General features: G+C 38.1%; 1 protein-coding gene across 2 annotated transcripts in view; it reads right to left on the bottom strand.

Annotated features, from left to right (window-relative positions):
• The window catches only part of LOC308687684 (uncharacterized protein), a 39,882-nt gene extending 18,068 nt beyond the window's left edge, over positions 1 to 21,814 (bottom strand). The window contains exon 1 of one of the 2 annotated variants that reach the window (XM_081360394.1): positions 21,528 to 21,814. The gene's annotated coding sequence lies outside the window, so the exon portion shown is untranslated. The remainder of the gene's footprint in view (positions 1 to 21,527) is intronic. The other variant, XM_081360393.1, reaches the window with a different exon arrangement.
• Positions 21,815 to 22,125: the final 311 nt, after the last annotated feature.

The raw sequence follows: 22,125 nt of genomic DNA, 5'->3' as shown, positions 1-22,125 counted from the left end.
GGTCTATAGTTGCTTAATATAGTCTTATCCAGATTGCTCTTTTTCAGGAGGGGTTTGACAACAGCAGTTTTAAGGGAGTTTGGAAAACTTCCATAGAAAAGTGAGGCATTTACCACTTCTAGGAGATCTGCTTCTAAACAGTCTAACACACTTTTAAAAAAAGATGTGGGAAGTGTGTCAAGGGCGCAGGTTGATGTTTTAAGGTGCTGAACGGTTTCTTTCAGAATTTTGCCATCAATTTCTTCAAAATCAGACATAGTAACTACTTTCTCAGGTTGTAGTCTGATCTGTCTGACCTCAGTGCAACTCAAGGATGTGCTGATCACCTTTCTAATATTATTGATTTTCTCAGAGAAAAAGGTAGCAAACTCACTACACTTGCTGTCGGAGAGCATTTCACTGGGAATCTGGCTTGGGGGATTTGTTAGTCTGTCGACAGTAGCGAAGAGATTTCGAGTATTATTTAGGTTTCTGTTTATGATATTGGAGAAGAAAGTCTGTCTAGCTTTGCCTAGTTCCATATTGAAAGCACGAATGGTGTCTCTATAGATGTTATAGTGGATTACAAGTTTTGTCTTTCGCCACATGCGCTCTGATTTTCTGCATTGTCTTTTCATAATTTGCACTGCTGTTGAGTTTCTCCAAGGTGCTTTTTGTTTACCATTCTTCCTGACTTTCACAGGAGCAATATCATCAATTACATTTTTAACCTTCGAGTTAAAAGAAACAAGGAGAGAATCAACCGAGTCAGCAGATATGCTCGGTCTTAGGGATATGGCCTTCATAAATAGTACACTAGTGTTCTCATTTAGGCATCTCTTCTTGACAGACACAGATCTAACTTCAATGGCAGGAGAGATCAATAAATCAAAGAAAATACAGTAATGATCAGAGAGTGCGACATCCTTAATATCATTCAATGAAATGTTTAGACCCTTACTGATAAGTAAATCTAGAGTGTGTCCACGATTGTGTGTGGGCCCATGTACATGTTGAATCAGATCAAAAGTTTTTAAAACAGTATTGATTTCTTTTGCCATATTATTTTCTGAATTATCTATGTGAATGTTAAAATCTCCAGCAATAGTGAAACTGTCAAACTCTGAGGAAATTATTGATAACAGTTCTGTAAAGTCTTCAGCAAAGGCTGAAGAGTATTTTGGAGGCCTGTAAATAGTGATAAGTAAAATCCGTGGAGCACCTTTTAACACAATACCCAGATATTCAAAAGACGGGTAATTACCAAATGATATTTGCTTACATTGATAGACATCTTTAAAAAGAGCAGCTACACCCCCACCTCTCCTTCCAGCTCTGGAGACACTCATAAAGGTAAAGTTCGGAGGAGATGTTTCATTGAGGATTGTTGCACTGCAGCTGGCTTCTAGCCAAGTTTCATTTAGAAATATAAAGTCCAGGTTGTATGTGCTTATAAAGTCATTGACTAGAAGTGATTTATTTTTAAGTGAGCGGATGTTTAAAAGTGCTAACTTAACAGTCTTGCTTTTTGTGTCCACAATCTTAGTTTGTCGTGTGATAGGCACCAGATTAGATGGGTTTGCTGTACGGCTTTTAAAGGCCTTAGACTTTCTAACATGTGAATGAACAGATGATACAGGAACACTGGGTTCCCGCTTGTTCTGTAAACATTTGAGAAAGTTACTGTTATCACAGCGGGGACCCGGCACAAATCACTTGGAGCTGGTATCAGTTGATTTTGTAACACCTCGAGCAGACGGTGGAAGTTGTGGGCCCTGGCGTTGTGGAAGGGGCCTTAATGCTCGGGGAGGAGGGGGAGGGGGGAGAGGGCGAGCTGCGCCCATAGACTTTGGTGGTAGTGATGTTTTTCTGGTTGATATCTGGGGGCTTCCAGCGAATTGGGTTCCAGCATACACTAGTTTTTCCATTTTCTCTGAGAAACACATCAATGGGGATGTAGGAGATAGTGATAGCGGTGAGAGTGGCTGTGGTGTTATAATTTGTTATTGTTATATTATTCATTTACTTCAAGTATGCTGCTATTTCAGGCACACATTTATTTTCCTGTTGGTTATTTGCAATGTTAATAAAATATATTGTACGTTAATTCTTTATGGGTCATTATTTGGTACTTTTAAAGCAAAGTATTTAGTCACACACAAAAAAAAAAGATTCAGATAATCGATAATCGATAATCGCTTTAGCATCGAATCGCTGCCCTCTGAATCGTAATCGAATCGAATCGTGAGGTGCCTAGAGATTCCCACCCCTATTGGTTAGTCAGAATTGTTTTTCAGTAAGGATGCATTAAAGTAATCAAAAATGACCCTAAAACATGTGTAATGTTACAAAGGATTTCTGTTTCAAATAAATGCTGTTCTTTTTAATTATTTATACATCAAATAATCATGAAAAAATGTATCATATAATTTCCAAAAACTGTTTTCATATTTCTGAAGGATCATGTGACACTGAAGTAATGATTTTGAAAATTTAGTTTTGACATCACAGGAATAAATTACATTTTGAAATCTATTCAAATAAGATTTTAAATTGTAATACTATTTCACAATGTTACAAGTTTTACAGTATTTTTGATCAAACAAATTCAGCTTTGGTGAGCATGAGCTCTTTATAAAAAAAAACATTTCCTTTGTGCACTGGCTAAGGAGAATGAGTCAAACTGAAAAAATAAAACCAAAGTTTTTCTGAGGTAATGTGTTATGTAATCTTGTAAAAATGGATTTCATAAAATGGGTATCGAAAAAAGTATCGTTCAGGAACCGGTATCGAAATCAAGGTATCGGTATCGGTATTGGTATCGAAATTTTTGGAACGATACCCAGCCCTAATAATGACCAGAATGTTGTTCACATGTATTTCTTCTCATATATTAGTGTTAAAATGAGTACAAACGAAAATGCAACAGTAATAGTGCAAATTAGCCTTTATTCATGTGTAATTTGTCCTTGCTCTTTGTGTGTTGCAGTTTCACCTTTTCTCTGTAACTCCAATAAACCTGTGGAACTAAGAATTAATCTGCAGAGTCTTGGTGTGGGGAAAAAGTTTAGCTGGCTGTCAGGATATTAAGTAGACATATTGAGGATGGCACAGTCATGAAGGCTACAAATGCACACTTCAGAATATCTGACAGCTGAATTTGATTAGATCTGCAAGGTTTGTGAAATTAAATGTTTATTAAAGATTTGTTTAAATTATATATCCGAATATGGAATTGATAAACAGCGCCATCTTGTGGGTGTTTTGAGAATCCCGCCATTGCACCAGAGACTCCAACTGCATCCACAGGTAAAGTATATGTAGCAGCTTACTACTTGCTTTGCTTTAATTATTCAACTTTTATTTAACATAACAGACACTCAATATACACTCAACTATCTTTGAAGAGGAGAAGAAAAAAAGAGATGCTGAAGAGGCAAAGACATCAAGCCACATTCAAGCTTCTCTTCCTATGATGATTGGAAAAGCAGACAAAGTGGAAGACGTCCGATGTCCGCTCAGAAACACTGGACGGGATGATTACAGAAATGATAGCTACAGACAATCAGCCTTTCATCATGGTTCAAAATAAAGGCTTCCAGAGACTCAAGCCAACTGCAGAACCAAGAAATACTCTGAAGAGTGAGAAGTTCTACCGCACAGAGATGTTCCCCAGTATTCACAACAGTTTTGTTGAGAAGGTTAAAGCACTGCTAAAGCCCGATAAAGCAGGTTATAAGTTGGCTTTAACCACAGACTGCTGGTCCGGTACAACTGAACCCCTAATGAGCTTAACATGCTATTTCACTGATGATCAGTGGATTCGCAGACAAGTCATTCGAAACACAAAAGCAATGATTGGATCACACACTGGGGAGCACATTACTGAGATGTTATTGGGCATGCTGGAAGAATGGGAAATTTGACATAGAGTGGTTCTTGTTCTCTGGTACAGTGGTGCTAACATTGTTAAAGCAATTCTGTCAGTAATTAAAAATTCTGTCAGTAATTACTCGCCCTCATGTTGTTCCAACCCCGTAAGACTTTTGTTCATTTTCGGGACACAAATTAAGACATTTTAATTAAATCTGAGCGCTGTCTCACTCCTCCATAGGCTTCTCTGTAATTGAAACTTGCCGGCCCAGAAAAGTTAGTAAAGACTAGGGCTGCACGATACTGGGAAAATATGCGATATACGATGTTGTTGAGTATTGTGATAATGATATCTCTTGTGATATCAGGGCTCCAGACTGCGACCAAATGGTCGCATTCTGCGACCAAAATTTGAGAGTGTGCGACTAAATTTTACATCCAGTCGCACATGTGCGACCAGTAAATTTCATCTCGTTCAAAGTGGGCGACAACCGACGTCGCGTCTGCGATGCTTTGTTTACGACATCACGACAAGAAGACTAGCATGTTTAATTTTTTAACGGTCCTCCATGAAGGGTTCCGAGTGAATGAGTGTGTGTGTGCGCGCGAGTGAGTGAGTGAATGAGTGTGTGTGTGTGTGTGTGTGTGTGTGTGTGCGCCCGCGCGCAAGTGACGGTGCGTGTCCACTGGCGCGTTGCGAGCGTTTTCAATTCATTCCTATGGAAGTTGAGCTTCACGCTCGCGCAGTGCATTTTGGGATTGCCAGCGGACCGGAGAAAGCGTTGAGAGCGACCGAGAGCGTCAAAAAGGTTGGGCAGTTTTTGACTTTATGCAAATATCAAGCGAAAAACGCGGTCGGCAGCCAATTGCTGTGAGGTTCGGGATGTGACGTCTGTTCTGAGAGTTTAAAAATATGCAAATTGTGCCGGAGTTAATGCTGGATTTAGTGCGTAAATCATTTTGTTTACAAATTAGACGCTTTGCAGTTGTTATATATGTTAAAGATTTTATTTTGGATGTGTTCATTGTGATTATATTGGCTGGGTTAATAAAAGTTTATAAAATTGAAAGGATATCTTTGCTTGGTGCATTTGGAAACAAAGCTTGCCTATTTCTAAATGTAATGGCGTGCATCTCTGATGATTATATTGTACGTGTGTTGTAAAAAACATAGATTAAACACACTCGCAACAGACACACCCCAAAGCGGAGACGTTACAGCGTTACCAGCGGCACTGAGCGGACTTTTGCCGCTGTAGTGGACACGCACCGTGAGTGAGTGAGTGAGCGAGCGAGCGAGCGAGAGAGAGTGAGAGAGTGTGTGCGCGAGTGAGTGTGTGCGTGCGTTAGTCTATGTGCGCAGGGCCGTTTCTAGGCATAGGCAAACTAGGCGGTCGCCTAGGGCGCAAACAGCTGGGGGGCGCCATTGAGAGCCCCCACCACACCAAAAGATTTTTGCCCAAGTGAGTGGAAGAAAAATCCTTCTTTCTTTACATTTCCGATAATGGAGCGTATATTTGCACTAAGTGCCTGTCTTTTTTAGCAAAAATACGCCCACTACTATATATCTACAGTGGCATAGGTCGTAAGGCGTGAGGTGCTTGAAAGTAGCTTTGGATGCGTTCGACCTGAGTTCGAATCCGCCTTTTGCCGAAATCGCTCTTCTCCCTTTTCCCAACACTTGAGATGTAAAATTTATAGCCTAACATAAAGGTCTCTAGCGTTATATTTTGTCAATGAATTAAAATCGAAATCAAAAGGCTTTGTGCCTTTATAAAACAGCACAAGACTTTAATTAAGTAGCCTAGACATTCTGTTTGTGCTGCATGATTTAAAGAAAAGTGCGCACTTTGCTCATGCGATCAGCATGGTGATCTGGTGTTTTTCTCCAAAATAAAAGCTCAAGGGTTTATTTCTTGCAAGTGAAGAAATTACGAGGACAAAAGTATTGTAATTTTCCGATACTATAGTGTAATGTAAATTATACTTTTGAAATATTCATTTTAATTTATAAAGTAGCCTACATATGATTGGCTATATGGATTTTACGTCATAGGAATACTTATATAAATCATAAACACCAGTGATAATGTAATGTAGACTGAGACTCTATATCATGATAACTAATGAGATGTTTGAGCCCTCTTTAGTGTCCAGGTACAAGTCAATGGTTTTTCTTTGTTCAATGTGCACAGTTCATGGGTTGAAGCTCTTAATTTTTAGCTCTCAAAGTACCAGATTGATGCATTAATTTAACCTTAAAATGTACAAAATTTTCTTGCGGGGGAGCATGCCCCCGAACCCCCCTAGAAGGATAGTGGAGGGAGGGAGGGAGGGGGGGGTCAATAGGAATCTTGCCTAGGGTGCCAAAAAGGCTAGAAACGGCCCTGTATGTGCGTGTATGTGAGTGAGTGCGTGTGTACATGTGCGAGTGAATATGTGTGTGAGACGGCTCGAGATGACTGGTCGTAAAGCAATGTGTAGTCTGACAATGTTTCTTGTCCAGGACATGACAAGATTTTTAGGAGTCGAAATCGTGTAATCTGATACATTGACTATAGTAACAGACAAAAAAATTGCGTATTCTGAACCAGGCATAACTATAACTATGGTATACTGTGGTTATGAAAGTAGCCTACACATCTTTTTACAGCACTTCAAAACTATATCCTATTAAAATGTTGTTGTTTTTAATGTGTCGACCAAAACATTTTGTTCATCCTTTAAAGATTGTCTCTATTTATAAAACTGAAAGTTTCAAGAAGTAGGAAAACTCACACTTATTTTTTTTTAAAAGAAGACTAAATTACCATTGTAAACAGCTGCTGAGGGTGCTTATTGGCTATTTTCACTCCCTAATATCTATTTTGTCACTCATTTTGCTTTTGAAATAATATTAAGACATTATGAAGGATAATAATTATATTTAATTTTATCTATACACCACAAATTTAGCTCAGTGCTTTGTCATCCCACAGTGCTACCAAATACTTTCTGTAGAACTTAGAGCCGCGGCCCTCAGATGTTAGTCTGGAGCCCTGTGATCTTAAAATAAAACTGCACCATAATTTCTGTACGCTTAATCTATTTATTATCAAAGCATTTGTCTGTAATAGTTATTTAGGGGGAAAATGTGAAGGTGTGCCCCTAAATTTTCTGCTTGCGCTCCTAAAATTTTAAGTCAGGGGCTACAGCGCTCCTAATAAAAAAAGTTAGTCTGGAGCCCCGGATATAACATTTCCCTAGAGAAATGCTATTTTTATTAAGCTTTTTTATCATTTATATGTAATGATCATACTGAAATAAACAGGTATAATGGAAGCACGTTTTTCCAGGCCCGCCTATGCAACGAAGAGATGAGAACACTCAACTTTACAGAACGCCGCAATATCACCGCAGGTCACGTGACAAAAACCAACCGATCAGAGTTTCCGTAACAACACCGAAAGCTCGGCCGAACAGCTGCTCATAGCCGTACAGGGCGGGATTTAATTTCTCATCTCAATAAATATATCTAGTAGTAGGGGCTAGAAATCAATTAATCCTTTGCTGATAATTTCTCGCCAAGCGCATTTAATAAACGTTTGACCTATCAGGTTTAGCCCTGAAGACATGGTTGGCGCGTTTATGCTATTTGGCCAATCAGGTGAAGCCCCAGGAAGTGTCTCTCGGATTGATTTGTGAGGTGTCAATTTAGTTGCGACACTGTGCCGTTAGCAAGTACGATGGCGAAGGGAGGAGAGAGGAGTGAGGAAAATGTGGTGGCTGACAAAGACCTTGTGGTGAAAAAGAACAGCACTTCAGCTATATGGAAATATTTTGGATTCAGGAGAGATGACGTGTTACAAACACAGGTACTGTGTAAAACATGCCGAACAGTGGTGGCAACTTCAAAAGGAAACACGACGAACCTCCATCACCACCTGCAATACAATCATAAAGACCTACACGAACAATTCAAAACTAGCCAAACAACAAAACCAAAAACAGAGTAGCAAATCTAAAACTTTGCCATCACTACAACAAAAGTCAATTGCTCAGAGTTTTGCGAGTGTGACTCCTTATGACACAACATCCAAACGCCACAGAGAAATCACAGCGGCCATAACTTGTTATTTGGCGAAGGACATGATACCTATAAACACAGTGACTAAAGAAGGTTTTGTGAGCCTGATAACCAATTTGGACCGGAGATACCAGATTCCATCACAGACTTATTTTTCGCAAGTCGCCATTCCAAAAATGTATGACGCATGCAGGGAGACCGTGGAATCGGAACTGAGTCAAGTTGAACACTACGCTTGTACCACAGATCTTTGGTCCAGTTGAACAACAAAGCCCTACATCAGCCTCACTGTGCACTTTCTGGATCAAGACTTTGGAGGCTAGAATCCTGTGTGTCCATGGCAACGCTCAATATGGCGTCGGTTTCTGATGTCTATAAGATGTCAGGTTCTGAAGTCAATATGATGTCGGTTTCTACAACCAAGCCACGTAATAAATGGTACTATTGTAGGCTATTGCAAGTATTATTTTATTACCTGAACAACAGACCATATTAGTCATATCATAAGATGATTATATCTGCCCTGGTTTATTACGTAATAAAATTTTTGTCAGTTGCACTGTGTTGACAAAGATCGAGTTATCGGCGGGGAAAAGCATGTGATGTCATGTAGGCAACTGTCTGAATATTATTAAGTTGAAATAAACAATAGCAAACACTGAGCACTTGTAAAATTAAGCATATTAATTTAAGTTGTATTTCCCCACTGCATGGTCAGCATTTATCTAACAGGGCTAGTGCCTATAGTACTGGATTATCACTGTGTAAGAATTGTAGTTAATTATGCAGCCTTTGAAATATTACTTTATTACAATAATTAAATAATTATATTATTATAAAATTATATTTTATTTAGTTAAATTATTATTAATTATAAATAATTCAATAATAATTAAATAATTGGCTACAATGATTACTGGTAGTTTGAATAGTTTGTTTGAATACAATTTATTTCTTATCTTCTTTCCAGGAAATGCTGTTAAGGATGACAGCCGCATTGACCGTGCTGCTGGGCTGTGCAAAAAATTGGTGGGGCATTTTTCCCACAGTTGGAAGCAGAAGACGGCACTGAAAAAAGCACAACAGGAGCACAACCTCCCTGAGCACTCACTCATTACAGAATGTCCAACTAGGTGAGGCTCAAAGCAAACAGATGATTGAGAGGGTCTTGGAGCAGCGGCGGGCCATTTCTGATGTCCTATCAGCAGACCGGAAAACACGGCATCTGGTTCCCTCCTGGCAGGACCTGGATGAGCTAGAGTCTGTAAACCTAGCATTAGTCCTGCCGGAATTTACTGTTGCTCTTTCCAGGGAAATCTATGTCAGTGTTTCATATGTGAAACCCGTCCTTCATCTTTTAACCCTCTGAGGTCTGAGCTGTTTTCTGGGCCCTGGAGGTGTTCTGACATGCTCTGACATTTGTGGTTATTTCTGTTACTTGTGACATTTTCATGGCTAAAGTCTAATTACACTGTATTCAGCACAAACTCTGCTACAATAATATATCAGCAGCATGTATGTAAAAGTTTGTAGTTTTGAGATAATGACATTTATGCGTGGTTTGTGAAAATACAAAAATAAATTCTCACTGAAATAAGGTCATGAAACCCATACTGATTATTTCTTCACAAGACTTTTGAAAATTGTATCACGTAGCCTAGAATATTTGCTCTAAAACTATGTGAGAATCACCCTGACTGCTCATTCAGAGAAGACAATATATTGATTTAAAAATTTTACGACGTGTTTTGTGTTAGAAAGCAATATGCGAAGGGGCGGATCACCTCATTAATATGAAAGCTTTCCACACCTGAGAAAGACAAAGAACCTCCCTAATGGCCCTATTAGGAGCTTATCAGGGCCCATCATTCTGACCAACCTTGCACAAAGAATGAGGAGATTTAAAAAAGAATGGCTTTTAAAATTGTTTGGATTTATTTACAACACAACATAATCTAAAGATACACAACAAAAAAGCACTTATTGAAGAAAGAGACCTTTGTGCCATTCCTAAAAACATTGTACATACCTTTCATTTTCTAAGGTGTTTGATTTTCACTTTACCATGTTCATGTACAGAGACATGTACTGTGAATGTTGAAGTCAGCAGGACTCAGTGGCATCTGGGCCCTGAAAAAAAAAAAAGTGAACATACTGATATCAAGAGAAAGGCCTGCACGATTTTGGGAATACATTTTAGATTTTTCTTGTTAAAATTGCTTTTTAAAATTCACAGAATACACACACACACTCACACAAATGTTTCCAACAATATATAATGAACACCAGGTTTGTTGTGCCTTGTAGGTATAGGCTATGCGCAGTGCTGCATAAAATAATAACAATATAGCAGCCTATATATATTTTCAAAAAGATTTCAGTAACAACTAAGCTAGAGAAAAATATATTGATTATCATGTTACTTCAAATGTTTCCATTCGTTATGATGATATGAAATGAGATAATAGTAAAAACATGAAGCCGTTTGGAGCGTTTTGCTTTTCCAAAATATGATACATTCAAACGCGATCGCGATCAAAAATATGATACATTAAAACGCGATCGCGATCAAAAATATGATACATTAAAACGCGATTGCGATCAAATATAAAACATTATGGTTAGGCCTACCATATACATAGTCTATCTACGTTTGAGCAGATATCCACAAACACAGTAACAGTAAACACGGGTCTAAATATTATAATATTCACCATATATCTAGCAACAGTTCAACTGCAATGTGAAATTTATGCAACAATAGCAAACTAATATGTAAGAATTTCTTACCTTATCTTTCTTGTCTTCAAATATCGTTCTTCTTCTTCTGATGTAAATCCAATGTAAGCTCAGGCACGTCTTTCAAACTCGACGAAAAGTGAAGTGAAGTGTTTTGTTGTTGAGGTAATGAGGGTGATCGCGTTCCATGTGGAGATTTGCATGTGAATATATTTTGCGCGAGTGGGCGTGGCCGAATTAAAAATAATTAGGAAGCGTTTGAGAAGCTGGAAATCTTGTTGGTTTTATACAAATTACTTAAACAGAGAATATTTGTTTTCGTTTTGAATCCGATCATTTAAAAGTACACACTTAAATGTTTATAAAGGTGTATGGCTCATAAATGTGTAACAAGTATTCGCTGAGTTTTGTTTCAGTTTATAGACGTGCTCAAGAAAAAAAAGTTCACCGCGACGGAGAGGCAGAACGCACACACTGTTTATTTTCTTTATTTTACAAAAGCACAATGTTTTGATTTGATTGGAAGTGGACACATACAAAAGTAGAAATACCACAGATTCTTTTTTTATATTTATTTTTTCTGTATGACCATAAATGACGGAGAAATTTAAGTTTAAAGTGCTACAATGTGGAGAAAATCCAGCAAAACGCGCCGGCGCGTTTGTCGACCTCAGAGGGTTAAAGACATCGGCTCTTGTAGAAAAGGAAGATGACACAGATTTAACCAAGTCCATTAAAGTGAAAATCCTGGATTACATGAATACAAAGTATGATGACCCAGGAACACAAGAACTTCTGGACATCGCATCTTTCATGGACCCCAGGTTCAAGGTCACCTACATCAGCAGTGAAAAAGTTGAGGACATCAAGAACAGGATCATGACAGAAATGAAAGACTCAGCACAGAAGGAGGGGACACCTTCTGACATCTGGAGCAAGCAGTTGAAGCTGAACTTAACAGCTACTTGTTCTCCCCCATCATTCACAGTGAAGCAGACCCTTTAGCCTGGTGGGAACTCCACCAGGTCACCTACCCTAAGCTGACCAAACTTGCTCGGAAGTATCTTTGTATACCTGCGACCAGTTCTCCCTCCGAGAGGCTCTTCAGCACTTCTGGGAATGTGGTAACATGTCAACATACATGTTTGAAACCTAGCAAAGTTAACATGCTGGTTTTCTTGGCCAAGAACTTGCCCTAAAGAGATAACCAAGACAGTAACTTGTCCTAAGGGGCATAATATTTGTTTGCTGGTTTTATGCGCCATTACAGTTATTTTAATTGGCCATTTTTATTTATTTGAGTATAAAAGTTTACAAGAAATTTTTTTAAAAGGAGCAGGGGAAATTGAACGTTAATTTCTTATAGTTATAATGCCTCATTTATGTGTAATTTGTTCAATAAAAGCATGTCAAAAATTATCTATTTGATTTCTTTATTCAGTGGCAATAGGCTATTCAATGTTTAGGTTCGCAAAGAACCTATTAAAGCACTAAGACATGGGAACAGTATAGCTAACAATCACATTTGAATATCTATCGTGAGTCATTTCATCATTGCAGTATTAAACAATGTTATCGCACATCGCAGCTTTTCCTCATATCGTGCAGCCCTACCTTACACAGTACCTGCATTAGGGTTGGGTATCGTTTGAATTTGAACGATTCCGATTCCGATTCCAATTCCTTGTTTCGATTCCGGTTCCTAACGATTCTCGATTCCGATTCTTTTAAGAGGAAGGGTCAAAAAAGTTTAAATCAGTTTTAATTCTATGAACTTTTTACTTTTTATGAACTTTACTATGAATTTCTCACAGGGCTGTTTTCAACTACAATATAAATATCAAATCTATTTTAAAAAAATTTTTTAGGACATTTTAAATGAGCTAGCTAACCAACGGTCTTTCTGAAGGGAATAGTCTGACCTTCTCCAATTGAAATATAAAAACATTTGCATCACAATAAGTGTATTGTGATTGTCACTAACATTTTAGTAACTAAACTGAATGTTATTTGAATGAATGAATATGTACATTTCGGTAAGTTGTACTGTATCTTTCAACAGTGTTCGTGTTTTTTTTACTATTAGCTAGTAGAGATGATCGGTTCACGTGCGCTAGGGATCTGTCACGTCACATTTACAAGTGCCAAAACGGCATTTATTGTTTTAATCTCGTAATAAAATTGACAGAATCTGAGGGCTGAGATTTTTTTGTATATCATAAAGTAACTGCTCTGTCTAGTCTGTCGGTCTCCGTGTCCTCTTTGCTTCGCGATTTTATTGTGCGTGAGAAAATGGATGTGTAGCGTGAGAGCGTTTGAAAAGTGTCAATTGCGTGTCCCACAGTGAATGCATGAGAGTTGGCAGCTCTGCATGAGTAAATGTGTTTGCATGATTTTTTTTTTTTTTTAAGTTCGCCGGCATCGCGCGCAGTTTTCAAACGGACGAGCAGAGGACGATAGAATATGGTTGCAACTTGCAAGATACCGAAGAAAAAGAAAACATCATGAGTAAGTTAAGGTTTAACGTCAGGGTTGTTTGCTGTGAATACATTTTATGAGACGCTGTGTGAGTTAAGGCAACTCACACAGTGTCTCATAAAATGTATCGGTTCGCAGTTTAGCATAACAATCCATATACGCTTACACCTGTGCTAGTAATACACGCATTTACCATGCCGTGTGTACGTTACAGTTTACAAATGTTTAACTAATGTGGGGAAGGCTATAGCAGCCTGTCAGTGTTCAGTGAGTTAACTTGTAAGTTTGAAATCGATTAGGTAGTTACTTCAGTTCAGAATAGGGCTAGAAATTATCAAATAGGTAACTTATAGACAGCGGTTTCTTCTTCCGGTCGGCGGACTGTGAATCGAAGCTAGGAATCGAAATTTAAACTTTTGAACGATTCCGGGAAAATCGAAAAGCTAGTCCCGGTTCCAATCGATACTCGATACTAGAGATGTGACGGTGATAATATTCTCCCACCGGTTAATCGACTTGTGACTACACCGGTATTACCGGTTTCATCGTGGGGGTGGGGGGTGTTAGAGTGATGTATTTTTATTTTTTTTTTACATGGCGTCAATTGATCATTCCTATTGAGTTTGATTGACATGCAATCTGACCAATCAAATTCCACCATTTTTGTGCGATAAAGCAGTCAGAAGATTTATTGATAAACTTCAGTGGATTTGAACTTGGCTTTAACTGGGGCAATCTGTCATGACACATTAAAGAGCCAAAAAACGGTAGGCCTATTTTATTTTTGTTTGACTGACCAAATTTGAAAGTTGAGACTTTGTTTCATATTAAATATTACCTGCTCGGTCCTGTCTTTCAGCGCGTTGTCAGTGTCCTCTATTTTTCACTGCTTGAGATCATGTTGAGAACAATAACGCCCTAGTGTACCGAGTGTATAGGGCGCGGTTTCGGATTCAACCACAGTGTTTGAATGGTGGGTTCGTTATTATTCATGAAAAACGCATGTTATTATTTCAGCACTTCGTGAATGGACAGCGACTCTTAAATATCACGAATGCGTTCTCGCGCATTCATTTTAAGTGCATTTTTGGGAAACGCGCGTGGAATTGCGGCGTGTGACGAGCGTAACCTTGCACAAAGAGAACGCTCTTAAGAGCCAAGATACATCGTTATCGGGAAACCCGGCCCTGGTCTCCGCACTAGCCTAACTGAAAACTATGAAAGCCGTGTGGCCAACCGGTAAAAAAAAAACTAAAAGAAAAAAAATACATTAAAGAAACTATTCCCTCTGATTTTGTTTCATTAATAAAATTTGACTAATCGCAGCAGTCTCACATTCGTTTAGAGCTCGTGTGAATTGCACGTATAAAATGAAGTTAACGAACAACCTCGTTCCATCAGGAAACTTTCACTGCGCTTTATGAAGAGTTTTTATTTTGCGCGAAGAAGCCGTTCGCCGGAGATGTGTTAAAAGATTCATTCATGCACACAAGAGAGTGTATTCATGATTATTAGGCTACCGGTAGGCCTATACTAATTCTCCTGGCGCCGGGTCTGAGTAATTTACTCTCTTACCTTTGTTCTTTGATTAACATTAATGACACTCCATCTGACACGCGTCCCATTTTCTCACAAATCTCTACATTCATTTATGATATTATTTAAATCATTTGCTCTTATGAGAACACTCAACAAAACGGACATTTTGGCATAATTTGTGTGTGTTATGTTTTGTTCAAGGCCGAAAAGAGAACTCGATACTGACGCGCGTCTTTTCCGTGTGTGTGTGTGTGTGTGCAATAGGCAGGACTTACAGCGCGGTCTCTTGTTTTGTCGCGCTTGAATGGTTGAGCGTGATCATACAACGCTAGTAAACTGGTGACAGAACGGATACTGCAGGGCTCCAGACTAACTTTTTGCCTTGGTTGCACTTGTGCGCCTAACATTTTTATTTAGGTGCACCAGCACAAAATTTGGGTGCACCCAAATTTTTCCTCGGCTGTATCACCTTTAACGCCACAATTTTAAGGTCACCTTTTCATCACGCTCTATACACATTCACATATATTATGTAAATGAATTTAAAAAAGAAGGTGTAGGTAAAAACTTTTATTTATTTTTTTGAAGCACAATTATTAACGGTATTCCTACTCTTACCGATACTGCTTATCGATACAGTACTTTAACTGTATTCTTATGGTTCTTTTTGTTTTATATATAATAAACAAAGATAAACAATAGATAAACAAAAGATAAACAATTAAACAAAGATACACTTTATATAGGCCTACAGTGCTTTAATTTCAGGAAGGCCTACTGTTCAGGCATGGTCTAAAAAGAAATCTAATAAAGTAATAAAATGTAAAATAACACTGTAAAATTTATCATAAATAGATTAATGCTTATTAAAGCTGAAGTTATTCTTTCAAGAGCTGTGAGTGATTTTTCTCTTGTTGTTTGATTTGCAGTAATGGCGCAATCGTCAGCATGTTTATTAGACTGCGGCCCCTTTAAGACCGGGTGCAGATCTAGGCTACTGATGCACCATATTCTCCCAACTATTTCCATAACTACGTCCATTTAAGACATAAACTGTTTTTAGTGAATCTCAAAGCCGGTAATTTTGACACGCTTTTGTGTACAATTGATCGTTTAGACGCGCACAATCTGCACATGAAACCGAAAGTATAATTATTGTCTCGGTCTGTTTCGGAGCGCACGCCGCCATGCGAACAACATCTATTGCGCAGATTTTTGTGTTTTTATTAGCTTTTTCAATTATTAAACGCGTCCCGCAATTTAGCAACAGTAGCTAGACTGCATTTACAACAATCACCGATCGCGCTGATTCTGAGTGTTAGGGAGAAATGACAGCGTAATGCTGCGAAGGGAAGAAGTTGCGCGTAGTTAGATAGTTTTTAATGGTTTTACCTCAATATATTATTTTTTATAATCTTTGGAAGCCGAAATTTAAAATAAAATCAGACTAATATAACAGACCTTAAGTGTAACCAGGCTACGTTTGAATGTTTAATTCTGTCCTCCGTCGTCACTCATTAAGCAGAGCTGTCGTGTTGTGCGAGCTGTGGCATCGCGTGAGAGAAGAGTGTGAGTTCCGTCAAAGGAGAACAAACGCCAACAAACGTTCGTGGAGAGGCAGCGGATGCGAGGACGTTAGGTGCACCGGTGCGACCTAGGAAAAATGTTAGTCGCACACTTACAAAATTTGGTCGCACTCTAGAGCCCTGTACTGCGTAATTGCTTTAAAAAATTTTTTTTTTTTTTGCGGTGCTGCGGTGGGCAAGTGATGCAACCTAGGGCTGCACGATTATGACAAAAATCATAATTGTCGATTATTCCCTTGAAATTGTAATTGCAATTATTAATTACGATTATCACAATTTACATTGAATATATATATAGGCATATTATTATACATGTTTGCTTAAAAATTGTGAACACACACACTGTCCCCCTTTACTTAACATATCTGTAAATTGTAAGAATATGACTAATAGTAAAGACTACTAAGAAATAAACATTAGGCCTATGCTAAAGCTATTAAATATCAGTCCCAAACTAGCTTTTGTTAATACAATGTTGGTATGAGCCACCACAGTCATTTAAAATATAAAAAAATAACACAAAGTGAAAATAAAGTGCCATTTTGGGGTTAATACACTGATCTATATAGAATGTCATTATATAGATCAGTGGGTTATTATTAAAACGACAGTTACCATGGTGATACACAATACTAACAAGAACTGTTAATGAAGCATGGAAACTGCTCCTGGTGAATAGAATGAAAATCATCCCTGCATGCAAATCCTTCTCAGCTAACACAGGACGTACCACTAACGTGATTTATTGGTATTTTACTTTTGTGACTTACCAATTTACAACGTAACAACGTTGCATTCTCGTAGTTTCCTTTGCACTTTATACACAGCGTGCGCCGCCGCATTTGCGCGTGCAATTGAAGAGTGTGCGCTACGAACACAGTAGCCTATAACGGCTGACATGACAGGAACGTCCGTTTTTCTGAGGTGAAAGACTTTTTATTTCAGCGTACACATACGTCGCTACCTGGTAGTTCCTTCCTATTGTGCTGGGTTTTCTGAAGTAGTTGTGATTTGCCTCTCACAACATGCTCTAAATGCACGCAGAGTTTTTTTTTTTTTTTTTTGTAATCGCGGCTTTGAACGATTACGTAATCGTGGCATCCATAATCGTAATCGCGATTAGAAATTCGATTAATTGTGCAGCCCTAATGCAACCGGTGTTGCGACTGAACACCGTGTAACATCGGTAACACCGACTATCGCGCCAAGCCAACTCGATACTCGATACCCAAGCCTAACCTGCATTAATGACACGTCTTCTCTATTGAAGCCAAAATATTGCAATATTTCAGACGTACAGTTCTTTTTAGGCACAGCTTCTTCGCTGTTGTCATTTTCCTCGCTTCTCTACTCCCGCCATTAGTTTTAATTTTCCACTCTCTGCTCTGAGCCACTAGGTTCCCCTTTAGGCCCAATCTAGCCAATAGCATAATAGCACCTACTGGGGAGGCAGGTATAAAGACAGTAAGGCTCCATCTGATTGGTTGAATTTGGATAAACAACCTATGCATGCAACACACAAATGCTTGGCAGTTGGCACATAAAATAAATGTAATTTATCGCACCTCTCTGCGATACAGATATTGCATACTATTCAGTGTTTCCCACACAGATTATTTCGCGGCGGTGTGCCACAGAATAAACCCTGGTCGCCACCTATTGCGTTTCGTTTCGTTCTTTATTTATTTTTTTATGCTATTTAAAACACGCAGCGTATTCGTTCAGCTGCATTTCCTTTCCCTGCTCTCCCTCCGTCTCTCTGTCACTCACACATCTCTCACATACACATACACACAGCTCCTCCCCTCCGTGCACACCACGTCTGTCTCCATGAAAACGAGATCATCAGAGATCAACAAGATAAAAAAAAAATTATATTCTGAATGAAATGTTATTCAGACACAACAAGCAAACAAGCAATTGCGCCTTCTTTAGTAAGTTAACTAACGTTAGTCGCATGTTTGCGGTATAGTTGGATTGACGAGGTCAAAACAATATATAAGTTGTTATGTCATTTTTAGGGTATTAAATGTGTGGATTTGGGGTTAGGTGTGTGGATTTTGCTAAAGGTGTGAAGCATTTTTTATTCATATTTAATATAATAAAGTTCTATGTAACAAATTATTAACGAAGGAATTATTTTGAAGTTGATGGGTCTTGGATAGATTCAGCAGTAGCTTCTAGGACCAGTGATTGATAGAAGGATGGGCAAGCCATTTGAATGGTGGAAACAAAATGAGAAAAGGTTCCCTATTCTGGCTCCTTTACCCCTCACCATCTTCAGTGCCCAGTGAGCGAGTCTTCAGTGAAGTGGGAGCCATTTATGAAAACAAACGAAGCAGGCTTACAGGGCAGAATGCTTAAAGACTCTGTTTTCTACACGACAACCTAGTTCTGCTTAACTGGGAATATTAAGCTACACTAAAATAGCTATGTGATTTTTTTTTTTTTATTTAGATTTACATTTTTTCCCCAACTGGTTAGAATTTTTTTGTGCTTTATTTTTGACCTGTTTGTTTACTTCTTCAAAGCTTTTATTTTTAAACAAAGACACTTTAGTAACAGTGCACTTTATTTTTTATGTTTGGCAGACCCTTCTATTTATTGGTGTATAAATACGTTTTTTTTTTTTTTTTTTTTTTTTATGGATGGATGGATGGATGGATGGATGGATGGATGGATGGATGGATGGATGGATGGATGGATGGATGGATGGATGGATGGATGGATGGATGGATGGATGGATGGATGGATGGATGGATGGATGGATGGATGGATGGATGGATGGATGGATGGATGGATGGATGGAGGGAGTGATTGTTATAAATAAAATGGTTTGTTCAGTTCAGTTGTGTTGTAATAATTGTGTCGTAATAATTGTGTCAAAAACAGAAAAACATTTTGTCCCGACAAAGCCTTATTTGATTGGTTATTGTGATTTATGAGTGATGTAGATGTGACAGAGCACAAGATTTGTTTGCCTAAATTACCGCTGGGTGTGAATTGTGCTCAAAAAACATCTTCTCTGACATGCGTTATGCACATGATGCAGCTGACATTAACCACATGTTCAATAAAAAAAAAAGAGTATATTTATCCAGTAATGAAGTGTTTCTGTGTTGACAAGAATCTTGGCGATGTCTTAACAGCCGGGATTCGCACACAGTGCATCCACTAAAGTCCGATTTGCCACCATCCCCTAATAATTCCTTTGAACTGATTCATTTTAATGACTGGTTAAAACAACTGATCTGTCCAAAACTGAACTATGGAAATATGGTGTATAATCATTTACTCAGAACACCTCTGAAATGAGAATGCTAGTGTGTTTACCCCATTAAGCAAGAATTGTTAGTTAGAAAGGACAAGATCGGAATTTTACACTTAAAGCGCTGTTACAGGTCGTTTCTGATGAAATAGAACAGTTAAGATTAAAATTTGGACACATGCTGCTGTCCCGAGAGTTTTAGGTTTATTTCGCTTTCCCCAACCACCTACACAATGGCAGCCTATGGGCACAGGAACAATCTTTCCTAAAATGCATTAAACTTTCGTTTACAAAGACGTGGAGCTCCCCGAGTGGTCAGGGGTGTTCACTGATATGCTCACACAAAAATCGCTGCAAAAGATGCTTTCCAACAGGTTTTCCCGTAGTTTTTGTCCAACTCCATTGACTTGTATTGAAAGAGCTGTGTGAGGTACAGTATTACTCCGCCGCTTCTTCTTCTGCTTCTTCTGTGTATTCAATGAAATGCCAGCGGTTTGCTTGCAATTGGCAAAGGTGCATTATCGCCACCAACTGGGCTGGAGTGTCTATTATTCAAGCTTTCAACGGAAGAATCTACGGGTGTGAGACGTTTGGAAAAATAGATCCACAGTTTTACAACGAATGGTAAAACACCTGTTGGAAAGCATCTTTTGCAGCGATTTTTGTGTGAGCATATCAGTGAACACCCCTGACCACTCGGTGAGTTTCACGTCTTTGTAAACGAAAGTTTAATGCGTTTTATGAAGGATTGTTCCAGTGCATTCTAGAGGTTTTGGGGAAAGCGAAAGAAACCTAAAATTCTCGGGACAGCATCATGTGTCCAAATTTTAATCTTAACCGTTCTATTTCATCAGATACGATCTGTAAACAGGGCTTTAAGTGTAAAATACCGAACTTACCCTTTAATAATTCACAGTATTTTCAGGGTATTGATATTGTCTGAGAAGTAAATTAATTGAATCAATTAGTTCAGACTGAAGTGAGGTCAAACTAGAAAAAAAAAAAGAAAAAAAGCAAATTGTTGTTAACTAGCTGCTACTTTTATTCAATTGTATATGGTAGAAAATTAGACTATTTGTTAAAATAAACATTTTACAACTTTTATTATTGATATGATTATATACCAAAATCATTGTTATATGGTGTTTAACATGCTATCTAAATGCATGACTTTTAAAACACACACAATTAAAAAAAAAAAAAAAAAAAAAAAACACTTTCTGATTTCACTTCTGCCATATCTGCCTAGAGTTCTGCCCAAAATTGCAGATTGCATTTATTCAGAAAATTGTTTTAACTAAGTGTATATCATTGAGGGGTAGGAATTGTTGGGAACCTGTAGCCTACAATGTGGACTCGCAGCAAACTCTTAAATGAGCGAAAACCTAGCAGTCTTAACATACAAATGTGTTACTAATTTACACTTATGAAAGTATTGTCTATATAGTTGTCCTTTCATTCTTTGTATTATTGTGCTTTTACCCTAGTTTGTAGGGTACAGAGATGTTTGTGAACAGTCATGGTATGTGTTGTGAATAAATGTTATACAACAAGTGTATTTGATGTCACATAACATAACATGACTGACTGTAGTAGCAATTTACCCTGTATAACATGTCACCACTAAAGCCTTGTCTTGCATCTTCAGATTATGACTATGCAAGTAATATCACAGGTTTATCATGGACAAACAACTTTTCTAGCAGGAATACTATAGAATGTTGCCATAAAATAAATAAAAAGTTACAGAAACAGTGCAAAACAATTACACTATTAAGGACCACAAGTTCATTACAATACAATACAACAAAATCCTGTGGTAAAGCGTCCCAAAAAACAACACAACATTACACACTTGCCACACAAGTTTTGTTTGTTACTTTTAAGGGTTTATCACATGAAATATCACAGAAAATGTTTACAAGGGCTGTCTAAAGCTTTGTTAGCGTATTAATGTACCAGACCAGTCATTAAAGATGAATCTAGAATAGACACCAACCTGTTTGTTCCTCGTGTTTTATTCTCCAGGGTTTTGGTTCACTCGAGTCCTCCTCAATCTCCTCTTTTAACAAACACGATCTTCTCAGTTCAGCTGCAGCAACTCCACGTATTCCTGCTTGATTCAAAACTTCTGGTAACTTCTATGAGAATGGGAATATTACAGGCATGTGTTCACTCGATTCAAAATCTTTCTGGACTAAAAGTACAGTTTGAATGAAGCCAGTAGCACGAACACCAGAGATCAAGCTGTAAACTCGAAAACAAACGCATGACTCACCGCCACCCGCTGGACTGGAGAGTGAAGCGTCGAGAGTATGAGGGAAAATACTAGGAAAGAAGATGTACTAGATAGGAGAGGTCATTCTGTAAATACTGGGATTCAGTAATATTTCAACTTGGATTTTTTTTAAACTACATATAAATCATTTGCTAAACATCCCACATCATTAGACATATTAAACCTCCAAAAAATCATATTTTCCCACCTCAGGCATTTAAGACCTTATATTTTTCAGATTTAAACACCTTTTATTCTAAACCCCGTAATGGACAAAATGGACTTGGTTTAAAGATGATTTTACACAAAACTTGCTATA

This window comes from Scardinius erythrophthalmus (genome assembly GCF_964197995.2).
Source record: "Scardinius erythrophthalmus genome assembly, chromosome: 1".
Taxonomy (NCBI): domain Eukaryota; kingdom Metazoa; phylum Chordata; class Actinopteri; order Cypriniformes; family Leuciscidae; genus Scardinius; species Scardinius erythrophthalmus.
This window is presented reverse-complemented; position numbering and strand designations above follow the sequence as displayed.